This window comes from Onychostoma macrolepis, chromosome 17 (assembly GCF_012432095.1).
Source record: "Onychostoma macrolepis isolate SWU-2019 chromosome 17, ASM1243209v1, whole genome shotgun sequence".
Lineage (NCBI taxonomy): Eukaryota > Metazoa > Chordata > Actinopteri > Cypriniformes > Cyprinidae > Onychostoma > Onychostoma macrolepis.
The window spans coordinates 20,324,314-20,345,821 of record NC_081171.1 but is presented as its reverse complement, the minus strand read 5'-3'; the positions used below and the strand labels follow the sequence as shown (position 1 = coordinate 20,345,821).

The 21,508-nt window shown below is 38.3% G+C and overlaps 1 long non-coding RNA gene across 2 annotated transcripts; it reads right to left on the bottom strand.

Annotated features, from left to right (window-relative positions):
- Positions 1-18,839: 18,839 nt before the first annotated feature.
- LOC131523505 (uncharacterized) lies at positions 18,840-20,799 on the bottom strand. 2 transcript variants are annotated; one of them, XR_009266794.1, is made up of 4 exons: positions 20,522-20,799; positions 19,634-19,735; positions 19,480-19,535; positions 18,840-19,312 (listed from the first exon to the last, which is right to left on the bottom strand). It is a non-coding gene; the product is annotated as an uncharacterized LOC131523505 (long non-coding RNA). The 2 variants fall into 2 exon arrangements; XR_009266793.1 differs by lacking the exon at positions 20,522-20,799 and having other exon boundaries at positions 19,634-20,135.
- Between the last annotated feature and the right edge of the window lie 709 nt (positions 20,800-21,508).

Here is a 21,508-nt window from a genome sequence, read left to right as displayed (position 1 = left end):
CCTGGTATTTGGTCTCGGGTAATCCAAGCACTGGTTTCCAGCCAAGACAGCCATTTGCACATAATAGTAATTTGCATCTCAAATGCATTTTCTGTGACCACCAGTGATCCAGTTTTAAGGGTTGGATCTCTGATCTTAATACAGGAGTTAGTGCTGGGATCTCCAAACTTGGTCCTGGAAGGCTGGTGTCCAGCAGAGTTTAGTTCCAACTTGCTTAGAAGTTTCTAGCATGCCTAGTAAGACCTTGATTATCTGGTATAGATGTTTTTAATTAGGGTTGGAGCTAAACCCTGCAGGTATTGGCCCCCCAGGACCAAGTTTAGAGACCCCTGAGTTAGTGTGTTGTTGTATTTCTGGACAGCTCAAACACATCAAGAAAAAAGCACAACAAGTTATGGAAACTGGAGGAATTTCTTGAAATCTTGGTCATGTATATGTATGCCAAGGGTGTCCATTCCTGCTCCTTGAGGATCACTTTTCAGTTTAGCTCCAGCCCTTATCAAACTCACCTCAAACAGCTAATCAGTGTCTTCAGAATCTAAACGTCCAAGCAGGTGTGCTGCAGATATACTTCAAGGCAGTGGCCTGCCAGGAGCAGGATTGGGCACCCTTGGCATGGGGGCATCCTATCCTGCTCCTGATGGGCCATTGTCCAGCAGAGTTTATCTCCAACTTCAAACACACCTGAAAGCTAATTAAGGTGTTACTCAGTGTAACTTGAAAGCTCCAGGCTGGTTTGATGGAGAAGGACAGGCCTAAATTTTATATGAAGGTGGCTCTCAAGTAGGGCTGTGCAAATAATCAAATGCGATGATCATGCACATCTCGTCAGTAAAGCCGGTTCTGTGATTAGTAGTAAATCTCCATCACATGCTTTCAGATGAAGCGGCATTTACTACACAGAGCCGTAGTTCACTGACAAGCTATGCAATATCGCGTTCATAATCACAGACAATATATCGCAGATCATCGCATTCGATTATCTGCACAGCCCTACTTTCAAGTAGCAGGTTTGGACACCCCTGATATGCTTTTCCAAAACTTTTCATCAGACTACAAATGCAATATTGTCAAATGCATTCTGACTACCTCCAAATTGAATCCCATTTCGCTCCTGAAATCATCTTTGCTACAATTTTATGTCATTTTATGTATTGAGGTTAAATGCAAGGGAATCTTCACCATCAGTCCACAACTGATCAGGCTACTTGGATAAATGGTGAAATGTGGTCAGCTGCAAAGAAACATCCAGTTGACCAGAATAATCTACTAGAATATTCTATTATGGCCTGAACAGATGAGAATCTTCCCAGAACTACTGTAGCACAGAATTGTAAATTATAGCACATTGATTTGAATAAGCTCTTGACAGGTGGCACCGACAGTTCACCAGGCAACAACGTCCATGCATTCTAAAACTGTTCTACCAAATCATACATTCATCCATGTTCAACCAAGACTCCCCCTTCCTCCCTGCTGAGTTGCCTTGAACCATCCCACCCACTTGGCTACTGTGGAAAACATCCCCCTCCCTTCACTCTAGCCTCACGGAAGATGTGATGACAGTGGTGTCAGTACAGGTCACAGTGATACATAGAGTCTGTTCGCACCAAGCTGCCAATTCCTATTCTTTCTCTTTTCTTCCTTCTCTCCTGTCGCTAGTTTTCTGGGTAAGTTCACAGGGTCCAAATTCCTGCCCATCAGAAGCTCCGCTTATGGTTCAGAGGTGTGGGGTTTCTAGATCTCTCGGCTTATAGGTTCACTCATTATGGTCTTCGAAGCCAAACTCTAACAGAACACTGCTTTTTTTGAGCATATGTAACAGGATTTACATAAATGCATCACATCTTGTTTTTGACCAAGTGTGCAATAGTTCTAAACTAGACAATGATGTAATGAGAGTTTTTATAGCTCAAGGTCAGATGTACAATATTTTCTGCTTTTTCAGAAATTGCTTTGTGATTAAGGGTAATCCATCATTGTTGACCAGCAGGATCATCTTAATTAGACGTTAATATAATAAAGCGATTCAGTAGCTAATAAAAGGAAATAGGAGTTTTGTTGTACCTTGAGGCATTTGTGTTTGTCCCATCGCTAACTGTTAGCAATTAGCTAGTCTTATCTAATTATTGTCACGTATCTTAGAACATGTGAGAACATGTGGGTTTCCTTTAGGGTTGTGTCAATTTAAGGTTGTGAATGGAAAGATGTGACTAGACATTTTAATCAGTCCGTGCTAAAGAAAATTCATTTCACGATAGATGCCAATCAAATAAGCGTAAACATTAGGAGATAACTCTCCTAGTTTGATCCAAACAACATCCGACACGGGCTACGCAACAAGGTGTGAGTAAATGCTGAAGGCAGTGGTGGCGTGCTGTATCTTAGAGACAGACCCTGTAATACTTTTCAGATGGAATTCAGTCTTGCTTTGCTCGACCAACAGCAGCTTTAGCTCGTCAATCTCAAATCATCATGCCGGCTCTGTCATATCGATTTCTACAGAAAGTAGACCTAAAGTGGGCTTTCTTTATCAATCTTAAGGCTTGTTACCAGGCAACAAGATGACCAAACTCACTGGCCTTTTACCACGAAGGGCAGTAAAGGTAATTCTATAATTCAAACCCGCTGACTGTATTTTTTTTTTTTTTCCCCCACCTGCTTTTTAGATTTTGTTTCTTTGTAGAATTCTGTTCTGAAACACTTTTGCCATTTACTCAAGATGTTTCGCCCCACATGGTTTGGTTCTAAATACATTCTTACAGGACATTCAATGATGGGTTTTATGTAATTTCAGTATGACTAACTGTACTATGCACTTTCACAGTTTTACAAGAGTTAGAAGAGTTCAAAGCATTTTAAAGGGGACATAGTATGCCCATTTCCACAAGTTGGTATGATTCTTTAGGGTCTCCATGAAATGTCTGCAACTTACTTTGGTTCCTCAATGGTCATGTAAGACAACACCATTTTTACCTTGTCAAAAACAGCTCTGTTCACAGCGACCCATTTCGGTGCATATCTCTTTAAATGATAATGAGCTACTGTTCACCCCGCCTCTCTCTTCTGTTTTTATTTTTTTGTGTATTTGGTGGCATGTTACCATCAAAAACAAAACTAATCCACTGCATCCTCAGTGGCTCTGAGGCCTGTTCTTCGTACCTTGTTGAGATGATCTGAGATGATTTGAAAGATGCCAGATCTTCTAATCCTGATAACTGATCTCTGGCTAATTTGGTTCTTCAAACGAATTTGCGTATTAGATTAAAATATCTGGATTAAGTTGTCTAAGATTACTGCGCGTTCTCGTGTTCCCCGAAAAGGGCAGATGAATCGATCCTCGAGACCACGATCAGCAATGCAGTGATTGGCCGGCGGCAAGACAGCAACGTAATGACATCATATCATTAAAAAAGACACCTGACGAAAACGTTGACAAATTTCTGGACCTTTATAAGGAAACAGCTGAGCGAACAAAACTACATCAATGTTATAATTGATAAATGAAATGTGCACTGTTTTTTATTTATTTGTAATTTTTTTACATGATTCCGAATTATTTATATTCATGATTTCTAGTATTTGTAGGCTACAGGCTTACATTTTTATGTCAATGTTGTAATTAGCAATTCATTTAATTTTATCTTTGAAGCAAATTTCTTATGTGACAGCATTAATTAAAGTTTCTTAGAGATCAAGTTATCTGCATCTCCTGCACTCCATCAAGCCACTCCCGTAATAGCTGTCATCACTCAAATTAATGCACGATTCAGACTTTATAGCATGTGTGTAAGACTCCAATACAATTATAAAGTAATTATTTCATCACTAATAAATCTTTCAATGAGTAAAACTGGCTGTGTCTATAGTATTATAGACTACACAGCATAGTTATATTATATTATTATTAGTGGTGGGCCGTTATCGGCGTTAACGTGCTGCGTTAAGGTGAGACTCTTATCGGGCGATAAAAAAAAAATATCGCCGTTAATCTATTCTCAAAGTTGGGTTGGGAGCTGGGTCTATACTACGCAAGCTATGACGACTTTCACCTTGATATTTTAGCTCGGATGTATACCTAGCCGAATTGCACTGTAGGGGGCGAGAACGAGTCTTCGAACCTGTGTGTATGCGTGCTAACATGGATGCAGCTATGAAGCCGCCGGGTTTGCTTCAGGAAAATTGATTTTAAGAAGCTTCCCAATGGAAATCGGCAAGTCATTTCTGTCTCTACGTTACATGGTCGCTCTCTGTATCGCGCACAGCGGAGTTCCGCCCGGTTCGCACACACACACACACACACACACACACACACACAAACAAGCGTGGCGCACACGTGAGCACACTCCCACTCCTATTTGTAAATATTAAGCCGCAAAACGTCTATTTAAATATAACTTCTGCGTGTCTCTGTGTTAATGTATGGCGCAGACGCACGGGTTTGTTTACTACTCATAGAAGACCGCATGAAGCTTGCGGCGATATTAAGGTCTGTCGTCTCACTAAATGAGGACATAAATACATGAACAACATCTCCAGAACTGCTCTGAGAGTCACTTCATGAGCATTTGACCGTTTCATTTGAGAAAAAACTATCCTCACGGCAACCCGTCAAAATAAAAGTTCGGTTTCATTTGAAGACATTGGGCAGAACGTAATAGGCTACTACTACTAAAACTATTAAAACCTTATCTTTAAGGAATAATCATACAATGTCTTCAATGTTATTATCAATATTAAATTCTTGATGACTGCTAGTTGTTTACTTATCTACTTGGCAGAATTCAAATGAGCCATTTTAATCTAGATTAATTCCAAGATTACAGTGAGATTAATCTACATTAAAAAAAAATAATCTATGCCCACCACTAATTATTATATTGTTACATTATTTTCAAATTAATTTTTTAATTATTATTATTTTAAATTATTGTCAATTCTGTAAATTAGTAATCAGTATCAATTATTAAATTAGTATCAATTCTGCTTAAAAGCATGTAATCTAATCCTATTTACATTAAATAAACCTGCTCCTGAGCAGGTTTAAGTTTACGGACCCATTGCTATGACAGCAACTCCGGAATGAGCTTCGAAAAACCAAATTATCCCAGATCAAGCGAAATCGTCAACAATCAAATCCAGCTAACTGAGTTAGCGACGTACGAAGAACGGACCCCTGATGTCTGGAGTTATGTTAAAGGGTTAGTTCACCCAAAAATAAAAGTTAGCCCATGTTTTACTCACCCTCAAAGCATCCTAGGTGTATATGACTTTCTTCTTTCAGACGAATCCAATCAGAGTTACATTAAACATTTTCCTTGCTCTTCCAAGCATTAGAATGGGAGTAGGCGGGTGTTTTTGTCAGGGTTGGGGTGAAGGGATGAGGCGAGGACTCAGTGGTGCAGGAGAATGGGCTTTTATTGATAAAAAGTAAATAAAACAAACCAAACTACCCCGTAGGGGAAAACCAAGGCAAGGCGCGGCAAGGCAAGGCAAACACAAGGATACATCCACAGGAATATAGATGATGAACTGGCACAGGACTGCAAACACAAGGAGACTACAAAGGGAGCAAATTAGGAGGGTAACGAGGAAAACAGGTGGGGCAAATGAACCAATAATCAGGAAACAAGATGGGTGGGGTCAAGACAATTGACATGAGAGCACATGGCACACATAAACTAAGACAAAAGCCATGTGCTCACACAAAACAAAAACACAAGAACATGGCCAGCAACACAAATCACCAGCCATGTGCTAAACAGGACACGAACACGCAGCTAATGAGAATACTCATAAGCTGCGCTTTCACACAAGACGTGACAACATGAAAGCATGCAGCCAATGAAAAACACAAGCTGCGTGCCACACAGCACGAGACATAACATGAATGCACGCAGCCGATAAAAACACGAACTGCGTGCAACACAAAACACAACATACACGGACAAAAGAGCGCGCGGCCGAGCGAACTCGAGACCGCACGCTCACACAACGAGACAGAACATGGAGCGTGAGTGTCCGAACCCCGACACAAAACCGAAACTCAAGAGATGAGTGCCGGGATCCGAACACCACGCTCCAACACGAAACAAGGCGCGCAGACAAGAGAGCGCTCGAGCCGCGCACCCACATAAAACAGGACAAGACTGGAGTGTCAGGGCTCTGTCACAAAACCATGAATAACACTAGCCCAAAGTGACAGAACCCTGACAGTTTTGTTCAACAGTCGAAAAGCAGTCAAATAAAGCACATGCATTCATAATAAAACATGCCTCACATGGCTCCGGGGGTGAATAAAGGCCTAATGTAGCGAATCGATGCATTTTTGTAAGAAAAATATCCATATGTAAAATGTTATAAACATTTCTACTAATTGTCGTAAGTGCAAGCCGTTCCGGGCGGATGACGTAGGAAGTATGCGTCGCGCATGTGCCTGTGAGATATGCTAGTCTCGCGAGTTTGTTTACAGGAGCAAAGGAAGCAAAGTTTCTTTAATTTACCAAAGGAAAACCAGTCTCCTCTTGGCTTATATCAAAATCCTCCTACATTTTTCTTTACAAATCCTTGTTTTGTGCTTCTAATTCATGACTGGCGTTTTGTTTTGCTGTATCTTCTCTGTGTTTCCGGGTTCGTCACTAATCACCACCGTATGCGCGATGCATACGTCCTATATCCGCCCGGAATGGCTTGCACGTATGACAGTCAGCAGAAGTGAGAAAAAAAAAAGTGTTGGATATTTTTATAACAAAAACACATCAATTTGGTACAGGAGGCCTTTATTCACCCCCCGGAGCCATGTCAGACACGTTTTATTATGGATGTGCATGCTTCATTTGACTACTTTTGGACAGTTGAACAAAAACACCTGCCTACTCCTATTCTAATGCTTGAAAGAGCAATCCGATTGGATTCGTCAGAAAGAAGAAAGTCATATACACCTAGGATGCTTTGAAGGTGAGTAAAGCATCGGCTAATTTTCATTTTTGGGTGAACTAACCCTTTAACTTTTAAATCCAACTACAAAACATCTGCATTGCTTACGAGACATTGTTGTCGCTACAGCTGCTTGAGCGCAGAGAAAATGGCAGACAGCATACAACTGACTGAGGGTGGAAATATGTTAATACAAGACAGTCCGTCAGCGGTTATGGGCGGAGCCTGAGCAGTATGACGTCATACTGCTCAGAAAATCAAGACGGCTTGATAATTGAGACTGTTTAGGTTTTTCTGGAGATTAAAAATAAAAGTAGTGAATGGATTTTTTTCATTGTATGATGAATGTGTCCACATACTGCTAAGACTCATTTATATGCAAACACCATGTAAAAGTGAATTTTGCATCCAATGTCCCCTTTAATGAAATGTACAATTACATGTAGGACCTATAATTCTTCAATTAAGTTATTCTTGCTTTAATTGCATTTTTTTTTCTTTTTCTATTAAAATGTCACAGAAGATGTATAATTGGAACTCCTGACTGAGCTGTCATGGCTATTTTTGATGAATAATGCAGAGATTTGTCATTTGTTCAATCACAAATGGACAGGTAATGCTAGCCAATATTTCATTGATGATTATGTCTTCTCTAATTTCACTCCAAATGATGAGAACTTGTTGACTATAGATCTGTTTGATGAGGAGTTTATTGCTGAATAAAGCAGAGCCCATAGCTTTATTTCCTTTTTTCCTGCATCTGACATATATGACGAGGGCATGGATGTAAGGAATGTCTTGTGTCTATCATCAACTTGCAAACAAGAATAATGGTTCTTTTTGTTTTTGGAATAATGAGACTTTATAATGAGATGCGAGAGCTCCCCTACAATTTTCATGCTCCTGAACTTGATGTGTGTTTACATACTTTGCTTATTTCCACAGTTGTTCTAACACTACTATTTTGTTGTGATAATTCTGCTTGGTTGTTTGGAAAAAAGGAGGAGAGATGGTGAGGGAAAGAAAAGGGACAATCCAGACAACCAACAAATCATCATGAAAATGTTAATGAGAAGCGAAGAAAAAAAAAAAAAAAGGAGATGAAACACAGGCTGCCCATACAAATTACTGTAATAAGCAGATCTACATTAAGGCTGCATAATATCCCCCACTGCATGGCTTATCACGAAGAAAAGCACCCGAAACGTCTATCTGGAGTGATTCTGAATTAATGTCTCATTACTCTTAAGCATCATCATTTTTGGATTTCATATCAAAATGGCAGCAAATTACACAGTAATTAGATATTTTGAGGGGGAAGAATTGCTTCTGGCAATAGATAAAATTGCATCTCGGCTCAATGGGATGTGCACTGATGTTGCCTGGAGAAGACACCAGCTATCAATCGTTGGACGTAAAGTGTGTGTGAGAACGTGTGTGTAAGGGTGACCTCACTCTATGAGCTCAGAGCACCAGGCATGCTTTACTGCCGCCACTTTATGCAGTCAGACCACATCTCTGCTCTGCATCTGCGCTGAACTGAACTGATCGCAAACTCTTAGACGCCCAGAACATTTACAGCTGGCGGGATATAATGTAGGATGGTCTAGACGTCTCTTGTCAATCCATGTTTTTATGCATGCTTCCGAATAGGTGTTTGTAACATTTGTTGTTGTATTAATATTACTGTAAATAAATAAATACCTTTTGATAATAATAATAATAATAACAAAAAGGGAAATATATATATATATATAATTGGGTAACTTTAGTTGGTAAAACTTACTTTACCATATACTGTAACAATTACATACATATGTAAATAATAAATATAATTAAATTTATTATATATAAAGTGAAAATGCACTTTATCTATCTGTCTCTGTTCTGTCTGTCAGTCAGTTAGTCAGTCAGTACGTATGTAAGTGCTAACATGACACATCATGTTTGATTTACATTTAATTTAAATAGTATTTAAATACATTTTTGAACTTTTTAAATATATATATATATATATATATATATATATATATATATTTTTTTTGCAAACAGTTACCTGTTCTGCTATTTATTATATTATTGTATTTTTTTATTTTTATATGAAGGATGATTGGGGGTTGTATTTCACCTCCCTACAATCCTATTTAAATGTGACTCTAGAAGGTTGAACCCCTCAGCAATACTTCAGAATACTTACCCCAATCAACAAATAATTATGAGTCCTCTTCACTGAGGGCAAATGTGACTATTACGTGTCATACTGGTACATAATGAAGCATGAAGGCTGGAGATGTGAGGAGCATCTGCAGAGTCATAGACTGATGGGGATCTCATTTCCTAGCAGACCCTTGGGGCCCCCATAGCACATCTGAGGCCCTGCCCACTCAACATCCATCTCGCCCTCCACCCGCTTCTGTCCATGCTCTGTCAAGTTCATGGCTCGTGTGCCATCAGCAGCCAAGCTGTGTGGAGATGGCACCGAGTCCCATGACAAGATGAGAGCTAGAGGATGGGGTGGTGCAGTTGTGTAGGCAGTGTATTGAGTATTAAAAATGATAGCCTGTCTTATGAATTTTGGTGTCACGAACAGGATTAAACCACGAAAGATCAAATCTTCAGTATGCAAGGTTAGTTAAAAAAAAATCAAATTAAATTCAAATATTTCAAAGGTTTATTGTCCTCTAACTGTGTCTCCCCATCTGCCTTACTCCCTCTAGGAATATCGTGTGTTATTTCAATTAACTCCAGGTTAAATGAACATCAGCAGATTCGGGGATGAGGGGAACATGTGACAGTTTTTTTTTTTTTTGGTTTTGATGAAGTTAAAGACAGCATTACCCTGGGCAAATCTAATTAGAATTGTTAATGTTCCTACCACACCCCCTTTTGAAAAGTCTTGAAATTAGTTGCCACACTTTTTCTCCCATTATTTATTCTTTCATGTTGACACTTTCTAATTTCCAAGATCTGAGGATGATTAAATTAAGACCATTAATATGGTGAGCGAGTCCCACTGCCGACAATCGCGGGCACCCACAGCATGTATTTAAATATAGATTTAATATCTAGGACTGCAGAGAGAGTGTTTTCATCAGTGGTCTAAAGTGCTTAGTGTGCAGTTCAGGGAGATGTGCTCCTAAACATCAAAAATACATTTCTGCAAAAGGGGGAGGGATTTGTCTTTAATGAGAAGTTGAATCCCAGCTCCAGTCATCCTCCACCTTTCTCAGTACATTAGGCAGGGAGCGCGCAGAAATATCCACGCAAATTTAATTATGTTCATATTAAAGGAGGCTCTGACAAGGGAGGTAGCTGTGCTGCATGGATGAGAGGCTCCTATGGTTGTTCTAGTGCAGTAGCTCATCCTGGATTGATGATTTAACAGCAGAACTCTGGCCCTGACAACCGAACAGATCTGTGGAACTGAACTCTTTTACAAAACAGTCTAAATTATACTCTGCAGAACTGAACCTTGAAGGTAGTTTTCTACAGATCAATACGGCTCAAAATAATGTGTTAACAACCACAGAACACTTACTCTGAAGGCCTGAAATGCGTCGTCCTAAAGGCAGTGTAAATATTATGATGAAAATGCTGTCATGGAGGTGGCATGTAATTTTTTAATGGTGAAATGGGGAAAATAATGCTCACTTTGACACTGTGACTGTTTGTAAAAAGCTTGATGGGAAAATGGCACGTATCAAATTGCAGCCCTGGCACCTTTGCCCTCTGCAGGAACCTTTCTGCTGTCTGCAAGAAGACATAGAATAGTTTTGAAAAGTTATGCTGATTTGAGACCTCTTTGCAAAATGGTGTGTGATGGCTGTTTTCTCGCATGAAAAAAGGGCCTAGTGGTTAAAGCGTGTACTTTGATCTATGGGACTCATGTGGGGGACTTGAGTTCAAATCCAAAGAACACAACTGATCAAGCTTTGATAGGCTCTAATTTGATTGGTTGCTGTTTATACTAAGCGTGTTTAATGGGATAGTTCTGTCATTGTCGTAACAGAATTGTGAAAATTCTGTTATCATTCACTCACCTGCATGTCGTTCCAAACCTGTATGACTTACTTTCTTCTGAGAAACACAAAAAAAAATATTTTTTTTTTCTAACAGTGTTGAGTAACTAAAGTGTTTTGATTACCATTGCCTTCCATTGTATCCTCAAAAAATGTTTTTGAAAACATTTGTGTGACAGATGGAAATGTTGTCAAGCAATCCCTGTTCACACGGATCTACAAAAACGTCTAAAAACTCTGTATTATGCATGCCAGGCCAGTAGGTGGCGATGCCACTTTGTAAAGGAATACAACTCGTCTGCACACATACTTATAGACTGAACACATAATACACATAAGCATGACGTTACCATTTTTCGTAGTTTACACGAAGACTACGGTATCGTTTTCAGCTTGCATTTTGAAACCCGTTTTCAAATGTGTTTTCAGGCCCCCTAAAATGTAGCTGTGGTGTAAATGAATGATCAAATCCATTAAAATAATAATAGCTAATAATAAAATATCAGTTTTTAGTTGAAAAAATGGTGTCAGTTCTTTAGCCTACGTTTGTTGGTGAAAAACGTACTGAAGGATAACTGATTGTTATACATGTCAATCATGCGGTCTCTTCCAGTCTTAGTGTGTGGTTCTTCCCAAAAATAACCTGCAATGGTTAATCAAAGATCAGGCTATGTCAGACTAATCTAGTGCAGACACATTAAGAATTACTGTATCCTCTGTAAAATAGCCCTCTGAGAATCATAATGTTCCTCGTTGTGTGTTTGTTACAGATCAGGTTGTGTCTATTTGATCTATTGCATTATAAACCCTTAAAGAGTAATTGTGTATTGGTTTTTTGGCTTACTGTGATTCTCCACACTGGCCTAATTAGTTCTAGTTTTGTGTCTAAACCTGCATCCTTTTTTTGTTGATTTGTTTTTGTGAGATATTACCAGAGTCTTAAGCTGAAGCATGTAGAAAACACAATTTAATTAATTAATGTACAAACACACACTCACCCCGTGTCTACACTGAGTTAATTTGATGACAGCCTTCACCTGGACATCATTACAGTGAATAATTTCCACTGCTTCCCTGTGTTAAAGCTCCTGGAAAAAAAATCCATTACAGAAGAATATATGCAGAAAACTCTCATTTAGGAAGACAGCGGGGATTTTTCAGTCTGCCGGTAGCTGACAGCACATCAACACATTCCTGAATATGCAGTTTGATATTCATAATCTGCCCAGCAGTGGGCTGTTGTGACCAGTTTTAATCTCAAAAGCTGTTGTTTGCGGTGAGTTGATGTGTTTATTGCGGCTCAGACTGGGAAATTCCCTTAAATTTAAGAATTTCTCGACCGCCTGATTTAAATGTAACTGAGATTGAACTGTTTTTCATATACACCATCAAAAGAAATCAATACAAAATCTCCACAGAAGAATGAACAACATGCGTCATACAGGCTTACATCAGCCTGTGTGTTCATTGGGAAGAACCACACGGCCTAATGAATGGAAATTAATGTATGTTTACAGAGCCAAAATAGCCCATAATTACACAATTACCCTCTGATGGCGAAGGTATGCAGCATTTTACACCAACAACATTTAGGTTTGCTGAAAAATATGCCTTTGAAATTACTTTGTAAACAAAAGGAACAGGCATGAAAAATATTAGCATTGCTTTGTAAGGTATGAAGATGGTGGCTTTGTGATTGTGCGTGCCATTCTGGTGACCTAATAATAACATTTTTGGTGTGGATCAGACTATTATGGTATTATGTAGCATATACTGGCCCTTTTTCTGTAGAACAATCCAAATATATATCCCACTTTCGAGGATTTCTCTATGCACATGTTTCAGGTACTTGCCTATTTCTTGAATATCTGACGACTGATTTCTGCCTGTTCATAATTGCAGTCAGTGCAGGTATGACTAATGTTTTTTCATGCGCCACAAGTGTCTATTTTCTCTCTCCAGTTGGAATAAATGAAATAATACAGTGGTGTTTGAATTGGTGTGACCACTCAGACAGCTCTTCGGTTTCCAAATACAATTATGCAGTAAGTATGATGCTCGGTGATAGACAAAACAGCAGGAGCTCATGAATATGCATAATGTGTCTTCGAATATAAATTAACAGGGGCTGGCCTCTCAGCTGACCCACTTAGGCTGTCAATTACTATTCTGACAGGATGGCTCTGATAGAACAAAACCACAATCATTCTTAGCATTCACCATTTACTAATTTACCTGCACATATGGGATCATTTAAATGTTCTCAAACAGACAGAAGAAATGACTTTGGTGGGTGTGCTTTACATTTGAATAAGATAGAAATACATTGATTTGAGTAAAGCGGGGAAAAGTAGATGTCCAAACAGATGACTTTGAAATATAGAAGTCAACATGATTTCTTAATGGAAATAAATAAGCTGTTTTCATAATTTTAATAATTTTTAGGCACTGAACTGAGTATCCACAAAGTTGTCTCTGCTAATGCAAAGGCTGGATTTGGAGTAGCATATTAATATACTACTACTTTTTTTTTTCTGTAAATTATGGACATGGAATCTGAGGGCTAATTCTCTCTTTTTTCCTCCATTTAATTGTATTCATTTATTTAATTATTTTTTAATTTATTGCTTTATTTCCAGATTCAATCACCAGCTCTTTGTTTCTTGAGCTTGTACACACATTCACACTCTTCAAAAACAGCACTTTAAATCTCTTGACAAACTAAGATGTAAATGAAAATTTCATATATCAGAAATAAAGGATATAAATTGTCCTGAATGTTAGCTTGCTTATTTTGCTCAAGATAAGGATTTATAAAGTCCACATGCAAACAAGAAACTATGCTTCTAACCACAGGTCGAGCGCTGTCATTCTACACAACTGTACGATGCTGTTTGCGAATGTTCATTGGAACTGTGGTTTCGGGAAACACTGACTTGTTAAACTATGTTGATAATGATGGAATTTGCGGCGATAGTTACTTTTTTTAATCAAATAAACTTTGGGTAAATGGTAAAAAAATCTAATTGGTGCTTTAACATCAGAAATAATATATGATTATACGTTTTAGGAAACATACCGGACACTTCAAAAACAAGACATTTTAAAATAAAAGTCATATTCACATATCTCGTAGAAACTCTTTTAAAATTGAAGTTAAAATCCATCCACTTTAGATGACACATTAAACACTTGGCGACTGTCTCTTTCACATGCAAATGATTGCAGTGCTGTGTGGGTAATGGGGAGCAGACTCCACTATTCAGATATCTGCTACATTATCAGCACTCGCCGTGGGTATCTTGTGTGAGTGTGTGTGTGTGTGTGAGTGAGTGAGTGGGAAGGAGACACAACACAAGCCTCTGTCTCTGTTTGTCAGACTGCGTGCGTGTCTGCATGTATGTGCGTATATTTTGGTGACTCAGTGCTGCTAGGTGATTATTAGACTAAGAAGTCATTTTCTACTCCTAGCATGTGACATGGCCTGGCAAAGAACCAAATGAACTTTGACACTCTGGTTTTCTTCAAATGCAAAACAGTGACTCTTCAAAAGGAGAGAGGGAAAAGCACTTCTGGCTTAAATCCAAGGGTTGGGCACTGTGTGTACCAGTTTAAGCTTCATGGATTAAGTGACCTAGGTGTATAAATGAGTTTTTGTGCCTCGGGCAATAAAAATGTAGACCAGGTAAGAACCAGTGATGAATAATACAGGTGCCTGTTAAACTTTCCGAAATAGTGTTTTGCCAGGTGCAGAAAACCTGATGGAGTTTCAAATTAAAGTTTAGGAAGACTGTGTCCACATAATCCTGCCAATCACAACAGAACAAGACTAAAATAACATCTGTTTACCTCACTTCACTCTGACAATTCTGCAATAATTTACAGCAGGTAAGACGAAACACCTGCATTTCTTTAATTATTACAACTTAGGGGAAAATATGTACGTTCTCAGATTGCAGCTACCATCTCAACTTCAATAGGTGCACTGTCCATTTCCCCACAAGTAGCTCTGCACATGTACATAACTTCACGAGCTGGCAGCAAATACAAGTGAAGAAAATCAATATCCATCCAAGACTCTTGAGGACTCACTCAACGCCCAGTCCCGGAAACCTATCGGATCACTGCAATCTTGTTCTCTGCCTAGTGACAACCATCCTCCCTCCTTATACCCCCCGTCCCGTCCTCTCCTCCGGCCTTGCCGGGACTCTGTTAGCATTGTTAATGGGCATTGTTGCTGAATGAGGACCTCTGCTCCTCTCTCTACATCACGGCTCCCAGCCCTGGCAGATGGATGGGCCTGACCTCGCTATCAGCTGGTCCCAGACACAAAGTCCGAGAGTGGCGTAACAAAGTAGGAGGAATGATGGCTCTGCCGGGAGACCGAGAGAAAGCCAGGCCTCCATAATGAAGTCAGGGTCCATTGTGGAAAGTCGTGGATAGGAGCGTGGAGACCGCAGGGAGTGAAGGGGTCCGTGCAACACTGTGCTCCCAGCCATGAGAAGAGGGAGGAGGGGATCCAGACCCACTCGTACCCCCTGCCCCGTGATGAATGGCAGTAGTCGCTGAAAGTGAAATGCGCTGGTGTGCCTTGGCAGAGACTGAAGGAGAAGGAGTCTGCCTGGAAACTGGGAGACAAACTCAGCAACTGTCCTTGAGCGAGCCAGAGTCACATCTACAGTATACTACTTTACATATGGACAATCAAGTGGAAAGCTGGTGTAGTGTTTCTGGGAATTGGATGAGGGTTTGATACACATTTTAATAGCACTGTGTTCGTGATCTTACTTGGGTAAGAATAGTCAACTTGTGTAAGTTCATCTACAGAGGGAGAACAAATTAACAAACAACTTTTCTGAAAACAACAAATGAATACTAGTGCAAGTACCTACAAGTCTCTTTAGCAAGCAAGTAAACATGTTGGTATTTAGCTACACTATATACTATTCACTCAAGACTATTTTTAATTTTTTTTTGTTCTTTGCAGTCAAGGTGGACAAATGCATGGTTGAAGTCACACATTTAGGATTAGGGCGACCACATGTAATAATTTAATAATCAAGCACCCATATTGGTCAAACACTAATCTGAATTTGAATATGGTGGTTACAGCCTTGGGTAATGTATAAATGAGATCAGAACGATCAATATGCATAGGGTTCTCATGAATATCAAACATAATTTAATTAACATGACACAGCACGGGCCAATCGGGTTCATTCATCCTCTCTATGCTTCACCGTCTCCATGGATGAGTATCCCAAAATCTCTTTTGTAATCAACAGTAGTGTACCGAGGATCTCTGAGACTTAGTACGAGAGACAAAGAAAAAGAGCGAGAGATTGTCTAAGGACCGGACCATGGCTGCTCCCCCAGCCGCGCTGGATCCCCACCATCTGCCCCAGCTGCTGCCTCTCTTTAACTGCCATTCTGATTGACAATGAACCCAAAGCCCTGTGATAATTGTGGCTGCTTGGTGACTTGGGCAGGTAATGCCTTCCTTTCAGGATTTATCAAGCTCCATCTGTTCCTGTTGGTATCTGACAGAGTTAAATCCCCCATCCCCACCCTCGCACCCCCTTCCTTCCCTGCCCCTCGTGCTTATTTCCTCAAGGGTCCAGAGGCCTCGCTAGTCAAGCAAATATTGGGCTTTTTGTGCAAGGATGCTTATTAGAGAGCTACACAGTGACCCAGAGGGGTAACCACACCCACAAAAGAGGGGAGCGCTAAGGCACAGCATATTTGTTCAGTCATTAACTAAAGATAAAAGACTCCTTGTGGCCAGATCCCCCCTCCTATCCCGATTTTTTCCGTGTGTCATGAACAATTAGAGGTGGAGTTCTCTCACTTCCTTCTGCGTCCTCTCTATTTCTGCCTCACATGGCACCTTACTCTGGACTCTCTGGGAGGAGAAGTGTGATACCCAGAGGTGTTAAATCACCTGGAGCAGGTGCACTCTGAGTGCTAGTTGGAGTTGACCGTGTGTGTCTAATGTAATTGGTTGGGGCTGTGTTTAAATCAGGAAAGGTGTCTTTAAATTATCTAAAGTAAACTGTACCTTAGTGAGTTGCTTACGGTGTGACTGAAGTGAGTAATTTCTGTCACCAAATGGAATTGTTTTCAAACAGGTTTCTGTAAGATTTCCCCATGCCTGCCATTGGTGAGATTGTCCCTCCCCAAACTCACGTCATTGGTTGACCCACTGTTGCTGTGTGGGATTTCAAAACAACAGAGCAATGTTTTGATAGTGCCACAGAGACACAGTGTTTACACTTTCTGGGTAAATAAACCTATGGATGGAATACTCATAGTTCTCTTTGCATATTGACCTGGGATAGGAGCAAGTTTTACACCACAGCTTTAAACACTTTATAAAAAAATAATAATAATAAAAACAAAATGTAAAAATACACACAGACTAATGAATTTGTGAATTTAGATTTAAGAGTATGTGTCATAAATAACAAAAAAAGAATGCATTAGTATAAGACAGGTCAAATGGACTGGTACTCATTGGTATGCAGTACCAGGAATTCTGTTTTCACAGTACTGGGAATTATTTTTGCATACAGGTACTTTTTATAAACTATCGATATTGTTTTCTGTCCCTAATAGACAAGACTAGACATTAAATCTAGTGAATATTATAGCTTATTCTGGCCGAGAAATGTCCTTTCACTTGTGATGGTGTCCATTTGACTGACATGCTAATACATAAAATAGAAATATTATACATATACAGGTGCATCTCAATAAATTAGAATGTTGTGGAAAAATTCATTTATTTCAGTAATTCAACTCAAATTGTGAAACTCGTGTATTAAATAAGTTCAATGCACACAGACTGAAGTAGTTTAAGTCGTTGGTTCTTTTAATTGTGATGATTTTGGCTCACATTTAACAAAAACCCACCAATTCACTATCTCAACAAATTAGAATACTTCATAAGACCAATAAAAAAAAAACATTTTTAGTGAATTGTTGGCCTTCTGGAAAGTATGTTCATTTACTGTATATGTACTCAATACTTGGTAGGGGCTCCCTTTGCTTTAATTACTGCCTCAATTCGGCATGGAGTGGCATGGAGGTGATCAGTTTGTGGCACTGCTGCCCAGGTGAAAAATAAATATATTTAAATTGTGCTTTTTCAGACACACTTAATATATTTATATTATACTATACTAAGTGCATATTAAATGTATTATTTTGAAACAACTTTAAGTAAATTAAGTGTATTTCAAGATATGTTTAAGTTCAATTTTAATCTATTTAATATATTGAAATTGTGTTAAATTGGAACCACTTTAAGTATATTTAGTACAATTTAAGTGTATTTCTTAAAATACATTTAAAATGTACTTTTAATACTTCATGAACTACAGGTAGAATATATTTGAAGCATCGTTTTAATGTGCTTCAAGTACATTTCAATTGTATTTCAGCTCATTAGAAATGCATTAGCATTACACTACTAGTATATTATATTATATTTATTAGTATTATATTTTTCAGTATATACACACTCGTACACTTTGACATGTAGAAAACTTTAATGTATTACATATTGTGAACATTACAAATATTCATACAGTATTCATAAGTACATTATTCAAATTCATACATTCATAAGTACATTAAAACAAGTACAGCAGCATATATACTTTGGTGAAAAACAAAAAACATACTATTAAATGTATTAAAAATGTACTTGAAATACAAGTATGTTTATAGTATATTTGTATTACTACAAACATACTCAAGTACATTTTAAAACATTATACAAAAAACATTATAATAAATGAAAAAATAAAAAGTCAAATGCTTTGGAAAAGCTATCTTATTTTCATCTGTAGAACATTTCAGTTATACCTGTATTACTGAAAAGTTAAGAATTTTACATCAATGAATAAATAAAAATTACAATGCAATTTTCTAAAGAAAAAAAAAAACAGAAAAATTTACAGAAAAACTAAGTGCAGAAGTGAGTAGATGTGTGTGTGCAAAGACTGAAGATGATAAAGTTCAAGCAACAGAATAGGGAGAGATGGAGGGGGTTTTGGAGCTGGACGAGGAGATGGTGTAGGAATGGTGAGAGGCAAAGGTGCGGGATGATGGCAGGATGTGGTGAAGGGATGGTGATGGGAGGATGACGATGATGCCCTGGCGGCTTAGATGGAGTTTGGCACATGGCACAGACCCAGAGCATCCCAGTGCTGACAATACACGGCGGAGTCGAGGGAGGGAGGAGCCAAGATGTAGATGGAGGGCCGATGGAGCTGAGCGTCGTCGCAGGTTCCGGAGACCTGGGCACAGCCTAGTCGTCCTGGCATACAATATTTTGCACAAGTGCCTTGCAGCTTTAGAAAAAAACAAAACAGAAACAAAATTAGATAATGGATTTTTACATGAATGACTGAAAGGAAGCACAAATTAGCCACCTGGAATGGACACATTGCTAACATTTTTCTTCCAAGATTGACCGAATCATCCTCCATTAGGTGACACGATATTAAAATATACTTACTATTCCTTTGCTTGTCTCTGCACTCAGATTTCAGTTTGTCTTCTATAGCAGCTGATCTGAAAAACAACAAATGTTAATATTTCTCACACGCACAAAAAAAGGCAAATGATGATTGATGATTTGTTTTCTATTTAAGAATGACAGAACAATGTACCTGGTCGGAAATATAGTCAAAAACCTTCCCAGCCTCAGCAGTTTCAGATGTACTGTATGCTCTTACAAGCAGCTCTTCTTACAGTTTAATCTTTGTTCTTATCTGTAATGAGAAATATATATTAGAAAATAAAGTCGATAAGGTTGTCAAGCTTAAACAAATATAAACACCAATCAACCAACACTACCACATTTGGGTGATCAGCTCAAGACAAAATAACTGTATGTTCATAATCATGGTTTTTCAAAGATCATTAACCTTATTACAATGAAGCCAAATTGTTCAGGAAATCAGAAATAAATACACTTCATGTTGCAAATAAAAGCTGTTAATTTTGTACATGTTATAATGACTAGTTTTATTTATTTTTTCTGCCAATGCATTTGTCAAAAACACGACTGGTAGGCTACAGACAAATAACGTTATGGTACAGCCATGGTCTGTCTGAATACTCGATTCTGATTGGCTGGCAGACGTTGATTAAATTCGTTGAAATGCAGAGGTAGTTCCAGGTCAGTTTAATCATGTTCTATATTAATGCGCTTCCTATAAACATTGGTAACCATAGTAACATACACTTACAGTTGAATAGTAATACAGACGAAAATAACCTTCATTTTTATCGTTCCGGTCAAATATTGCAGCCCAATTATTATTAACATCTTTAATATGTGAATGCTGGCAAATGACTATGGCATAAACGGGATAATCAACAGCTAGCTGTGCATTAAACGATTTGAATGCACTCCGCTGCGAGTCGGGTGGTTCTTCTTCTCCACGTCGTGCATTTAAATGCTTTAATTCACAGCTAACCGTTGATTATCCCTTACATATTTTCTAATTAATTTCATAGTTCCCCCAAAACAATTTGAATGTCATCACTCTCACCCTTAAGATGCTCCAAACCATCTAAGACTTTCGTTCATCTTCGAAAGAAAAGCGGAGATATTATAATGAAATCTGAGAGATTTATGTTCACGTTTCAAAACATTCATCGCAAAAAAACATCGCCAAAATAATCCATATGAACTGCATGGTTTCTTCCAAGCGCCCTAAAGAGACACGATCGCTCTATAACACTGTTTAAATTTAGACTTATATGCACATTCAAAGGACATTTGCACGCACATCATATTTGATTTGCGAAGCTCTCTGCTGCGAGCTCATTATCATACGAACCAATCAGAGCCGTTCAATGGCTCTGGAACCAATCAGGTTTAGTCTGTGTTGTTTGAATTTAAACACAAATGAACTGTTTTTTTTTTTTTCAGATATGATGTTGAAATCCTTGTGGGAATTTCAGAAATATGTATTAGAAAATAAAGGCATCAAGCTTGAACAAATTTATAAACACCTAGCTTATAACAATTAATGTATCATACTGAACAACAGCCTAATCAACCAAAGTAGCATAACTCATATTAAACAACATATTTTAAATATTGCAATGGTTAATAATATTTGACAAAGGTTTGTACATTGTAAATGTTAAAAATGTTTTTCAAAATATCGTACTTTTCCAAATATTAAAATTATAAATACATAAATAGGCTATTTAAAATATAACCATGTGTAGGCCTACTGCAATATAAAGTACATTAAAAACCTACTAAAAGTCTAAGCATTTTATGTTCTTACACAAAGTACACATAAAATATATTTTAAGTAAGGGTCACATAGCCTATGTTTTCTGTAAATACACTAAAACGTCACTAAAAGTATGCTTGTGTTTAGTATATTCCTTAAAAGTGTAACTAAGAATATATTTATTAACATAGTATTTCTACTATACTTTTTAGAAATATAGTAACAGTGCTTGTGTTTAGCATATTCCTTAAAAGTGTAATTAAGCATATATTTATTACCAACGTATTT